The sequence below is a fragment of the Etheostoma cragini genome, chromosome 7, assembly GCF_013103735.1.
Source record: "Etheostoma cragini isolate CJK2018 chromosome 7, CSU_Ecrag_1.0, whole genome shotgun sequence".
Classification (NCBI taxonomy): domain Eukaryota; kingdom Metazoa; phylum Chordata; class Actinopteri; order Perciformes; family Percidae; genus Etheostoma; species Etheostoma cragini.
The window spans coordinates 23,733,560-23,745,047 of record NC_048413.1 but is presented as its reverse complement, the minus strand read 5'-3'; the positions used below and the strand labels follow the sequence as shown (position 1 = coordinate 23,745,047).

At 39.4% G+C, this 11,488-nt stretch overlaps 1 long non-coding RNA gene across 1 annotated transcript in view; it reads right to left on the bottom strand.

The window, feature by feature from the left end:
- Window positions 1-6,183: 6,183 nt before the first annotated feature.
- The window catches only part of LOC117947259, a 54,562-nt gene continuing 49,257 nt past the window's right edge, over window positions 6,184-11,488 (bottom strand). Inside the window, exon 2 of the long non-coding RNA XR_004657202.1 lies at window positions 6,184-6,422. This is a non-coding gene — a long non-coding RNA (uncharacterized LOC117947259). The remainder of the gene's footprint in view (window positions 6,423-11,488) is intronic.

Here is an 11,488-nt window from a genome sequence, read left to right as displayed (position 1 = left end):
ACACACACACACACACACACACACACACACACACACACACACACACACACACACACACACACACACACACACAAGGAATCAAACTAAAGAAATCAAACCAGAGTTTTGAAGTATTCTTACCCTGGGGCTGTTGCCCTAGCAACCTTGTCTTTGTGGAGGAAAATTCCTGCCAAGGATCCACAAACACAGTGGAAAATTACTCAGAGCAAAATCAATGGAACATCTATGGTTCGGAGTAAAACAACCCTGTTATACAAGAAAACATTTCTAGTGTTCAGCGTAGTGCTGTGAATTAGGGAAATAATTCAAAGAAGTCTGGAGAGTGTGTCAAAAAAATACACCACTGTTTTACCTTGAAATTGAAAGAATATGTGCTCCTCTGTGGGTTGAGAGAAATCTATATTGCCAGTCGATAAACTCAAAACTGCAGTGGCTGATAAACAAGGACCATTTGATGACTTCTTGACTAGTTGACATTACAAAAGGATGACTCTCTCAAACACAACTCAACAGTTTCAAGGGTTGATCATTTACCAGTTCCTCTTTTCAATTAGTCTCATTTTAGCTGCTAAAACAATTACTGTGCCAACAATTACTTTCTGTGCTAAATCAGCTATCATTTGTAGGTCGAGAGTGGATGTGTGTGCAAAGCAACTTTGGATTGCATGTGGTGAGTGATGTCATGGAGGTGAAAACTGGAAGAAGAAAAAAAACTAACTTCCAGTAGAAGGCTGATAAAACTGTATTTCACAGACAACTGGGATTAAAGTTTTAAAAACGCAATCTACAGTTTAATTGCACATTAAAGCAAAGAGCAGGAGTCCCTTTGTTAGCACTTCAAAGTCAAAAACTGAATTAAACATCATTATAAAAGCATCAATTCAGGAGCACGGCTGTTTTGTCAGAGTTATCGGTCTACAGCTGACAGAAAACAGTTCAAACTAAATATAGAGCAAAAAGGAATAATTGAATGAAAATAAATAAATTAAATTAAATTAATGGATGCTGTGTGATAAAACAGAAGTCGCAAATGTATAATACATGTTATTCCACAGCCTGCAGGCCTCTGCTGCTCAGTTCCACTGTCAAACTACTGCTGGGCATGAAATGAACTTTAGTGGAGGATTTCATCTAACAAATACCAGAAGGTGCAGTTGGACAGAAAAGAATTGAGATGTAAGGGTGCGTTAGCCATTTTTATCAGCCTCTTTAATCAACCCAGAAAAGAGCAAATATATGTAACATACAGTATGCATTATATATGAATATGCTTTTAATTATGGTGGGATGCAGCTTATGAGTCAACATGGGCTGTTAAATGAATTGTGCGAGGGTTTGTCAGGCTCTGTGATCAGTGCTTTGGTGATCAGTTTGACGTGCGTTCGGAATGTCAGACAGATGGCTTTGGGTGGAGATTGCATCACGTTAAAAAAAGAAAAAGAGTGTTGTGGGAGTTATACCTGCCTGTGCCTTGTTCTGATGGATGGCCTTGCCTGCAGCCCTACCGCTTTTAACACTCGGCTTTAAAGAGCTGGTGTCTTGCATGAGAACACACACACACACACACAGTTTTCAATAGTTTGAACTACTTCTTTTGTATCTTCTCATGTGTTTGTGTCCCCTGAACACACTTCTGCAGAAAGCCAATGCAGCTCTGTTTCCATTCCCAACACACACACACACACACACACACACACACACACACACACACACACACACACACACACACACACACACACACACACACACACACACACACACACACACACACACACACACACACACACACACACAAGCACACACACACACAGCTCTTCTTTAATTTCATGACCTGATGACAGCCTCGCCTAAACAGAGTTCCTGTACCTCAATATTCATCTCACTGGGGAACTGCACACAAGGCAGCACTGAGTCGTCTAACCATAAAAAGCTGTGTTTTTGAAGTCAGCACTAAGCCCAGAATGACTGTACATTTCTCTATTCATACCATTGTGCTGGTAGCTTGTACTAAAGCTGCCACCGAGTCCCAACTCAGTGTTAGAAATGCAGCCAGTTTTAGCACAGGTAGTCCCACTGGGAATGCAAACATTAACCCTGAAACACTACACACCCGAAAAAAAAAAAATAAAATAAAAAAGAAGAATTAGAAAAGAGAATTTTCATTCTGTCTCCTCCTCTCCCTCTTGGAAACTTTGACTGTGCTTCAGCAGGGGAATCCTTAGGTCTACACAACAGATGGCAGCGGTTTCCTTTTTTCAGTTCCCACCCAAATCATGAGCTTGGTGTGTTCAGATGTGTGAGTCTGTTTACACGTGGGTGAAACATGGGGATGGAGGGCAGGAAAAAAAAGTGGCATTGCACCCCCTGAGGGACTGTGACAAGGCATTGTGGGCCATGGCGCGGGGCCCTCCTTCCAGTCTGTCCGTCTAGCACCCCACCTGCCTTGTCCGAGTGTCCATCTGTCCATCGCACATAAGCCCACTCCATCCAGCACCACGGCTTTAACAATGGATAATATTCTTTTAGCTCACTGATTAGCACTTTGGAAACACAGTATTCTATTTTCCACAAAGAAATGCCGGTTTGGACAGACAATTACAACAGAAATTGAAATTGACCACAAATGGCTGAACAGCAGGAAGGAGTGTTATTGGCTCTCACTTGCCAAGGTTTTGTACAAAGTCGACCACATCAACTTCATTCATAGGGTGTTTTTTGGGGCTGTTAAAAGCAAGGCTTAACAGCAAAACATGCAAAGCTACCAGGCTTTACTGTAGACATTTGTCTACAGTACATGGAAACGAGAGGGAATGTAAATAGATCTTCAAGTACTTTTTTTGATATTGTTGCGGCCCAAAATGCCTGATTTTGTGGGAGCTTTAGTAAAATATTACAGTAAAAGTTGTGATGTCTTTTGTGTGTTTGTTGCAATGACGTTGCGGGAAACACTGAAAGTTGCAAAAGTTGGGATTTTTTTGGATAGTTCTATCAAAAAGTAAAAAGGAAACTTGTTCTGGGGAGAATAAAATGACTCTAGGCTGAGATATCCTTGCAACCTTCCCAAAAATGCTAAGGATGCTGTAAATATTGGTATAGTATGAAAATGGCTGGTGGATTTAAGACAAATATGTATATTTACATTTAATATATTTATTCAATTATTCACATATGAACATATGTGTCAGTGACTTGTTGATCTTCACATTGTTAGTTAAATTTTGTGTGTGCGTGCGTGCGTCAGTTGCGGGTGGGGGGGGGGCAGCAGCCCCCCAGGATTGAAACCTTCATCCTCATCATCAGATTGACATTGTGTAAGAGATTCCTTGGCTCTGATTGGTTGTTTCTCGTTATTTCTATTATCTTGGGTCACATAGACTTTACTGGGGATATACATTTTTCTAAGCAATTTAAGTTGAGACTTTAATTGGACCTTCTTTAACATAAATATGCGGCCAGGTATGAAACAAGTATGAAACACAACAAAGGGTTACGTAGAGGTGAATAGATACTGCTAAAATACACACAGTAGGACCATGGAGGAGTAGGACACAATGCTTGACATACCTCTGGTTTAACTCTTTTTTTACTATTTTAGATACATGCATGCTCCTGTGGTAACCAAATTATCTTACATAAACAATGGATCAATAGGACTTCGGTAGATCAGTATCTTAAGAGCTGAGAAGCTAAAAATGGATTTAATAAGTTTTGAATTGATGATTATGACATATTTATATCACACGGTCCTGTTCTCAGCCCTCAACAACACCTGTTGCATAATCACGGGATGCATAAAGACAACACCTGTCCCATGCCTCTACGCCCTAGGTGGCATGGCCCTCCCACATCAGAGGATGCATTATTTATATATACTGTATATTTACACTGTATATTTAAGTGCTGATGTCTTTTGAAAAGTAAGCTCGGCTAAAAATTTCCACGGCAGATGGAACATTTTGGCATTGGGCTCTTTGATAAAGAAAAGTTGTTCTGCAGTGAACAAAGACTTATTACATAAACAAACTTTGTTCAACACAATCATCTTGCACGCTTCTCACATTAACAGACTTACTGTATTTTATCTTTCAAAAGCTTGTACTGCTTTCAAAGTCATGCTTATGTTATGTATTTATATTGCACTACAAAATTGAGGTAGTGCAAAATTGAAAATACGAATTTTAATTTCTACAAATTCCAGCAATGAAAATCTGTCACAAGTACCGTGATACATTCAATATTTTTGGGCTAAAACTGTCACTCTCATACTACTGTTAGAATAAAAATCTGTGCTGTGATGCACAATATGAACTCCATGTTGTAATGATATGAAAAAGCAGACCAGATTAAGCTGTAAGGGCCTTGGGGTCTGAGAGGCTAGGCCGACACAACGTTTCTGGGTACTCTGTATACTCCACATCAGACCTTGTCAGCCGATGGTAGTGGTGGGCGGACGCCTCGAGAGTCTTGTTTGCACTGGGTGGGTGACCTTGTGGTGTCTCCAATCAGATACAGTAAGAACACAAAGTCTCCAGGCGACCAAGACTGTCACACTTCATAAAAGGAGACGATGACTAAAAGCAACAGACAGATGAGAAAGTGGTTTGTCCAGTGGAAGAGTAGCCTCTGCATTGACTTCTAGAGTCTGAATATCGAACAAAGTGCATAAATACCCTGCAAACATTCCTAACTAACAAAACTAATACATACAATCAACTGCAGTCTGTGTTGCTTAAGTTTCTCTTCTCACTTTAGTTGAAAACTGTTAGAACATGTGGGTGGAACAACTGTTTGTGTTTTTGAACCGATAAATATTTCAACAGAAACTTTGTTCGACTTAAAAGTCAATAAGACACACATAATTGCAAAAATAGATTCACCAACAACTTGTCTGAAAAATCAATAGATAATTCGTTGGCTAATGCGTAGCTGTTCTTAATAAATATGTAGAATGTATCAATTCTACTAGGGCCGCCAATTGTGCTGTATGTACATTTAATATCCTGAGCCTCATTGGGACAGGATTTATTTCTCCAGGGGAAGTAGGGAGATTTTAACCTGTGCTGGTCAGTGATTGTAATCCTGTCTGCAGCGCTTATGTGGGTCATATTTCACTCCCACTCCTGTAATAATTACAGCAGCAGTTACTTACCTGTGTGTGATGACCGGCATCACGATGGTGGCCTGCGTGATGCCGGTCTTCGATCACGACGGACGATGATATCACAGTAGCAATTACCTACTTTACCTTCTGTGAACTAAATGGTCCTCTTGTAATTTATATCCCGTGCCGAGTGACTTTAAAAAAAAAAAACTTCCAGCTCTCTGAGGGATTTTTCCGTTTGGAGAGCTGCTTGTCCTTCTACTTTCTTCCTTTTATCAGCTCAGTGTGAGTGTTTGAAATTGGAGTTAATCCAAATGTTGTTGCTAATTTGACGGATGAAAATATTTTTTTTGTCATAAGAGCAAGACCCAGTAAAAGGTCATCAAATGCGCTGCTGTAATGTTAGCTACAAGAAGATACTGCAATTCTCCAATGACCTCCGTTTTTTACCCTATATCTGTTTACATGTGGCAAATTTGCACCATTTAAAAGGTGCTCTAAGCAAAGTTGGGTGAAGGGACTTCTTGTTGAAGCAATAAGTAGGTCTGATGACGATGTTATGTAGGATTTATGAATGTCTGTTAGCTACAGGGGGCTAAATCACGAGGGTGCTATTTTATGTGCTAGCTAATGTTGCCCATCTGTTCATGTGCGCTGGAAGAGTTATGTTTCTTTTCATTGAATGCGTTATTCAATGCAAATAAAAACGAGAATGTAGTTTAATCTCAGTAATTATGGTACATTAGGTTATTACTGTCACTCTGTTAAAGGCAAATGTTCCACTGTACTGTCATCCCGCAGATCACGGAGATCTGATTGAGTCTAGACTTTATGGCACCGTTGTTAAGTGAAAGTGGGTCATGTTGTAATTTACTGCCCTTACCATGTAATACTGTATATTTACAGAGGGAATTAAAATGTATAGTCTATGATTGTTTCTATGTTAACAGTTATCCCATTGTAGTAGTAAAAAAGTATTTTGGTCAGGAGTTTAGGATCTCCCATGGTTTGCATATTTTCGTACCAGATAATGCCAAAACATTTAAGGATCTCGTTATTTCCTTTGTTTTTGTAATTACTTCCAGCCAGCGTTACTCTCCTCAGCGCAGATCAAGACAGTTAATGCTCCGGGATGTGAATCAGATGGGGAGGGATACGTGTCAAACCACCATAATCTTTCTATATTTACACCCATGGCTCCCAAGCTCTCTCACTGTGTGTTTACCTTGGCAGAGGCTGTTCTCAGATCAGCTCTGTGTTGCCTTGGCCTCTGTCCCTTCCCTCGACTCGGCCCACTCAGGTTGCATTCCTGTTTGCAGGCCTGTACCAATGGCAGAGAGAGAGAGAAAGAGAGAGAGAGAGAATGAGAGAGGTGTGAATGGAGAGGGAGGGCAAAGACAGCAGAAGGCAAAGAACATCAGGGGAGAAAAAGTTATCTTCGGTATGAGGAAAAGTTCTGATAACAGCTCAAGCAACTGGCAACTGCACAAAAGAAGCACAGTTTACCCAACTGTAGCTGCTGCCATGCCAAGTTTGGTGTGAACTTTTGAAGAGACACAAAAAAAAAAATCAATGAACCCATTATCATGATGAAACCACTGTATGATAATGTAGTATTTCCGAAGGACAATAACCCTCATATCAAAATCTCAAGATTATACAAACACATAAAAGTATTACTGTACTGTACACAAAGTGGCTTTAATAAAAACGTCCCTCTTTCCCTAACTTCACTAGTAAATTAATACCAGCGCAGCAAATAAGAAGAAAAGTAATTTTCAAATACTATCCCATATCAATCTTTCTTTTTTTTTAAATAACATAAGACAAACGTATTTGTGATAGAACTGTGACCGAGATATGTTTTGAGAAAAACCCAAAAATGGATGGATGGAACAGCATCAGATGGAACGCACACAGGCACATACACACAAACAGTGATGGAACCAAACTTGACATCAGAAACTAGGGAGCATTGTCATATTCATAAGAATGAAATATGAATGAGTGCTGCATGCATAAATCTGATGGTGCAGTTACACATTCAAATAAATTAAACATTCATATTTACATTTGCAACAAAGTGGATAGTGCAGACGCACCAGCGTTCAATATTGTATAAAGGGCGTTTTTGTTCAGAAACACATTGATTCTGTTTGAATATGATGGAGGCTGCGGCATTTGTAACAAAGGCCTAGAAATATTGAATATTTTGAAAAACCTTATAATGTGACAATGAATGGGAAGCGGGAACCCTGGTGTGGAGCAAACAACCCGCACCTCCACCCACACCGTCAGTCATATATGGTCACCCATATAGTGTACACCCTCTTCCTCTGCTGCCATAGGCTCCGTTGTTTTCCCTTCCTGGCCTGTAGGTTTGTTTAAAACATGAGAGATAGTCTGACTGCTCATATTGTGTGTCCTGTGTATGTCAGGCTGCACTTTAGCAATTTTGTACATTTCCAAATCTCAATGAACTAGGTAAGAACAATGTTATTATGTATTTATATTATGTATGTATATTACTGATTAAGTAGATGGCGACGAATGCAAAAGTAAAATCCATTTTATGTTTTGTTCACTAGGGCTGCATAATCGTCACTGCGCTGCATTTTTATGAACAAGGATATTCTGGCCATGGGTCCCATCTCTCGCCCAGGTCCAGCAGGCTCCGTCTCACACGCTATTATTCTACGAGCTGCAGTTAGTTGCATTCAATAACTTCTTCTATGTTTTTTGGTGTGGCGGCCACAATGGCAGAGTTACCAGCGGAAACACTGGTACTAATGCCTCTCATGCATAACAATATACATCTGTGTTAATAACAATTTAAAAATGTGGACAAATGTCAGCAGTGTGGACCAGCGCTCTGTCTCTTCGTGTTGCTGGGGAGGCAGCCCGTGTGTGAGTTAATGGGGGCGAGGCTGCGCAGAGAATAAGAGGAGAGAAAGTGGGGGAAAGATACTAACACAGCCATTACAGAAGAAATGGGTCATGTATCGCAACATTAAACCGTATCGATATAGTCAACATTTCTTCGTTTGTGGAGAGGCAGCGGATGCGAGGACATTAGGTGCAACCTAATACTAATACTAATACTAAAATATTAGTCGCATTTTAGAGCCCTGTGAGCTAACAGACACTAACTAGCACTGACTAGCACTGGTCACTGCTGTTGTCTGAAAAACAACACAGACGGAACTAAATGTTGCATTTACTGATAAACTGGTAAACCTTGTGACCAACGTATGACCGACTGCTATCTGTTGGGGAATTTTCCTCCTGTTACTCTGTCCTATGTGACTGTCTACATCTAAAAACTAAGCTGCGCGGTGCAGGGAACAACTTTGAATGTCTCATGATCAGAACGGGGTTTACGGAGCGGTAGATTGGCTTTGCAAAACAAAACGAAGCGTTTTATGAACGGAACGATGCATTTAAAATATCAATCAATCACGCAAATTTGATCGTGGGAAGCCAAAATTTGGTTAATTGCGCTGCCCTAATGTTCACTGATAACAGCTTATCTACACATCCAGACACGGAGCAGCAGTATCACCCATTTGGATTTGTGTTTGTGTCTACATGACAAATTTAGGTCCAATTTTCAGTCCAAGGTTTTGGCCTTTATGCCCTCCCGAGGGAAACACCTGCCTCTTTATTTTCTAAATCAGGTGTGTCAAACATACTGCCGGTGGGCCAGAACAGGCCCGCCAAAGGGTCCAATCAGTCCCACTGGATGACTTTGCAAAGTGTGAAAATTGCAGAGAAGTAATTGATTCCAATTCCAAATTTACGACATTAATCTCAGAGAATATCCAAGTTACTTTTCTGTTAATGTACGACTTTAATTTTAGAAAGAAGGTTTCTTTCTCAAAATATTACCCCTCTCTCCCAGGTCAGTTACACTTTTGGTTTCCTACATTGGCCTTAGAACGCTGTCGTAGCAGAAGCAACTTCCGTTTGCCAACATCAAACTGACCAGATACTCTAAGGCAGATAACCTTGCTGATATTTCTGGAGTTGTTTACTGGCCCACTTGAGATCAAATTAGGGGTATGTGGCACATGAACTAAAATGAGGTTGACACCCCTGTATTAAATGGTTCACTAGGTTTTTTGTTTTTTACTGAAAACATCTGCCTGCTGCTGCCAGAAATGGCACTGATGACACCGGTGAGACCAAAACAGTAACGGCACAGGCTGTAAAACCCAAACGATGAGCTGAACGACATTAAAAGACAAGGGTGAGTGACTTCTCTATGAACGACTACTACCGATAGAGCTGTACGATTTATCGTTTATAAAATCCTAATCGCAATTTGAAAGAATCCAATTAGCTAATGGTGAAGACCGCTATTAATCCAATGTGAAATATTTAGTTACATGTTTGGTGTAACGATTGATTTAGCATTTTTCTTTCCACTATTATATTTACTTGTTTTTTCATAAGATAAATGCTGGGAAAATGTTACATATCACCAATTGTTTACATTAATATGCTATTTTCGGTGGATTTTTTTGTTTATTTTTAATTAACTTGATCGTAGAAGCTGCAATATGTAGCTTACAAATAAATCAATGGCAAATCAAATCGTTATAGTGTGGAGCCCCCTGGGGTCAGCTCAGGAAAAAAAACGGAGAAAAAAAACATTTGCACAGGATACAAATCTGTTCCTTCAGTTTAATAAACATATGCGCATGGATTCATAATACCTACTCTCGGTTTTTCAAACGTGAACAAAGTAGGAAAGATATTCACGGATTCAAACATCTGGGATCAATTACTCTATAGCAAAATTATATTAAATCACAAATCACGCATCTTTCCTAACACCGACACATAAACATGTATTAATTTAAGGATTAAATAAGGTAATGTCTCCAAACTTAATTTTTAGCAGTAGTGCTGCAGTACAACTAGGAGGAGACAAGTTCTAATTCAGGTAAGTTTGGAGACACTACCTTATTTAAGGTAGTGCTTCTAGAGATCAATCTTATTTCGCCAGGTTGGAGGACAAGTTTGTAGCTGATTGTTAACCTTACTACGTTAGGAAAAATCTTGTGATTTAATATCATTTTGCTATAGAGTAATTGATCCCAGAAGTTTAAATCTGTTAATATCTTTCCTACTTGCTCACGAATCCGTGTGCATATTTTAATAAATCGAGGGAACAGATTTTGTATTCTGTGCGCATGGTTTATTTTTTATTTTTTCGCAGCTGCTCCATATAACCGTAATATGTGGCAAGAAAATTGCAATCCGATTGCCCCCCCCCCCCACTTGAGTAGAGCATTTCATTAAATTACTCATCTTCTCTAATAAAAAAATAAAAAAGACATCTACAGTAGTTTCACTATGTATTATAATATGTAATAATAACAATAATTATTATTATTATTATTATTATAAGTGTGTGTGTGCGCTCCCTCTGGCTTCCAGCAGCGTCCTGTGAAGATAAAGCCTAACTTCAGTAATTATAGTGATTTTTTTGTTTTTTTTTGTTTTTTTACTTAGGTGTAACTTTTTTTACTTTATTTTATATGGAACTGCAACATTGCCCTGATTTAGTATTCACCAGCGGCATACAGGCGTTTCCTTTCCATGGGTCTCTTTTATCAATAATTGAATAAGCAAACAGGCTTTGTGAAAAGGGATCCACGAACCAAGGGAAACCAGTCAACCTGCATCAGTGTGTATACAACGGTTGAAGATTTTCTTCAATTTATTTTTTTTCATTCACATTTCAGTAGCCATTTGTGATAATATAGTGTGTGTTTTCAGTGGGTTTCTGTTACAGGCTCGGAATGAAAAGCTAGGGTCCGAACTGGTGCAACCCATTTAATTACAGGAGTTAACTGCAATTATTTATAACAGCCTGTTGCAGTCTGCAACACTGCTCATCAACATTGGCCGTTAACTCATTATGCGTCAGCTCTGCAATAGTGTACAATATAGCCTAGCTTTCCAGCCTACGTGACTAATTCTCCAAAGTCCGACAAACCCTGTCTTCTAGCAATGTTCTCTACTTTTACAGCCTCAAATACACAAAACACTGCAGGTTTTCCAACTCTTGCACTCTTGGCGCCCGACCTAACACATCTCACACAAAATATGAGGAAGCCTCAAAGCCACTACATGAAAAATATATGTAGTGGCCTTAAGGGCTCGACATTAAGGCTTGTCCACTTGTCTGGGACAAGTGAATTTTTGTAGGTTAAGTGGAAGAGAAATTATTTGAACCACTGGACAAATTACAACTCAAACAAAATAAAATGCCAAGTCACTTTATGAGTGCCACTCATTACGTCTATGTTACCGATTTGAAACAAATATAACAATGGGGACATTAGCAGGGAGGATTGAATTGCGATATATATATAT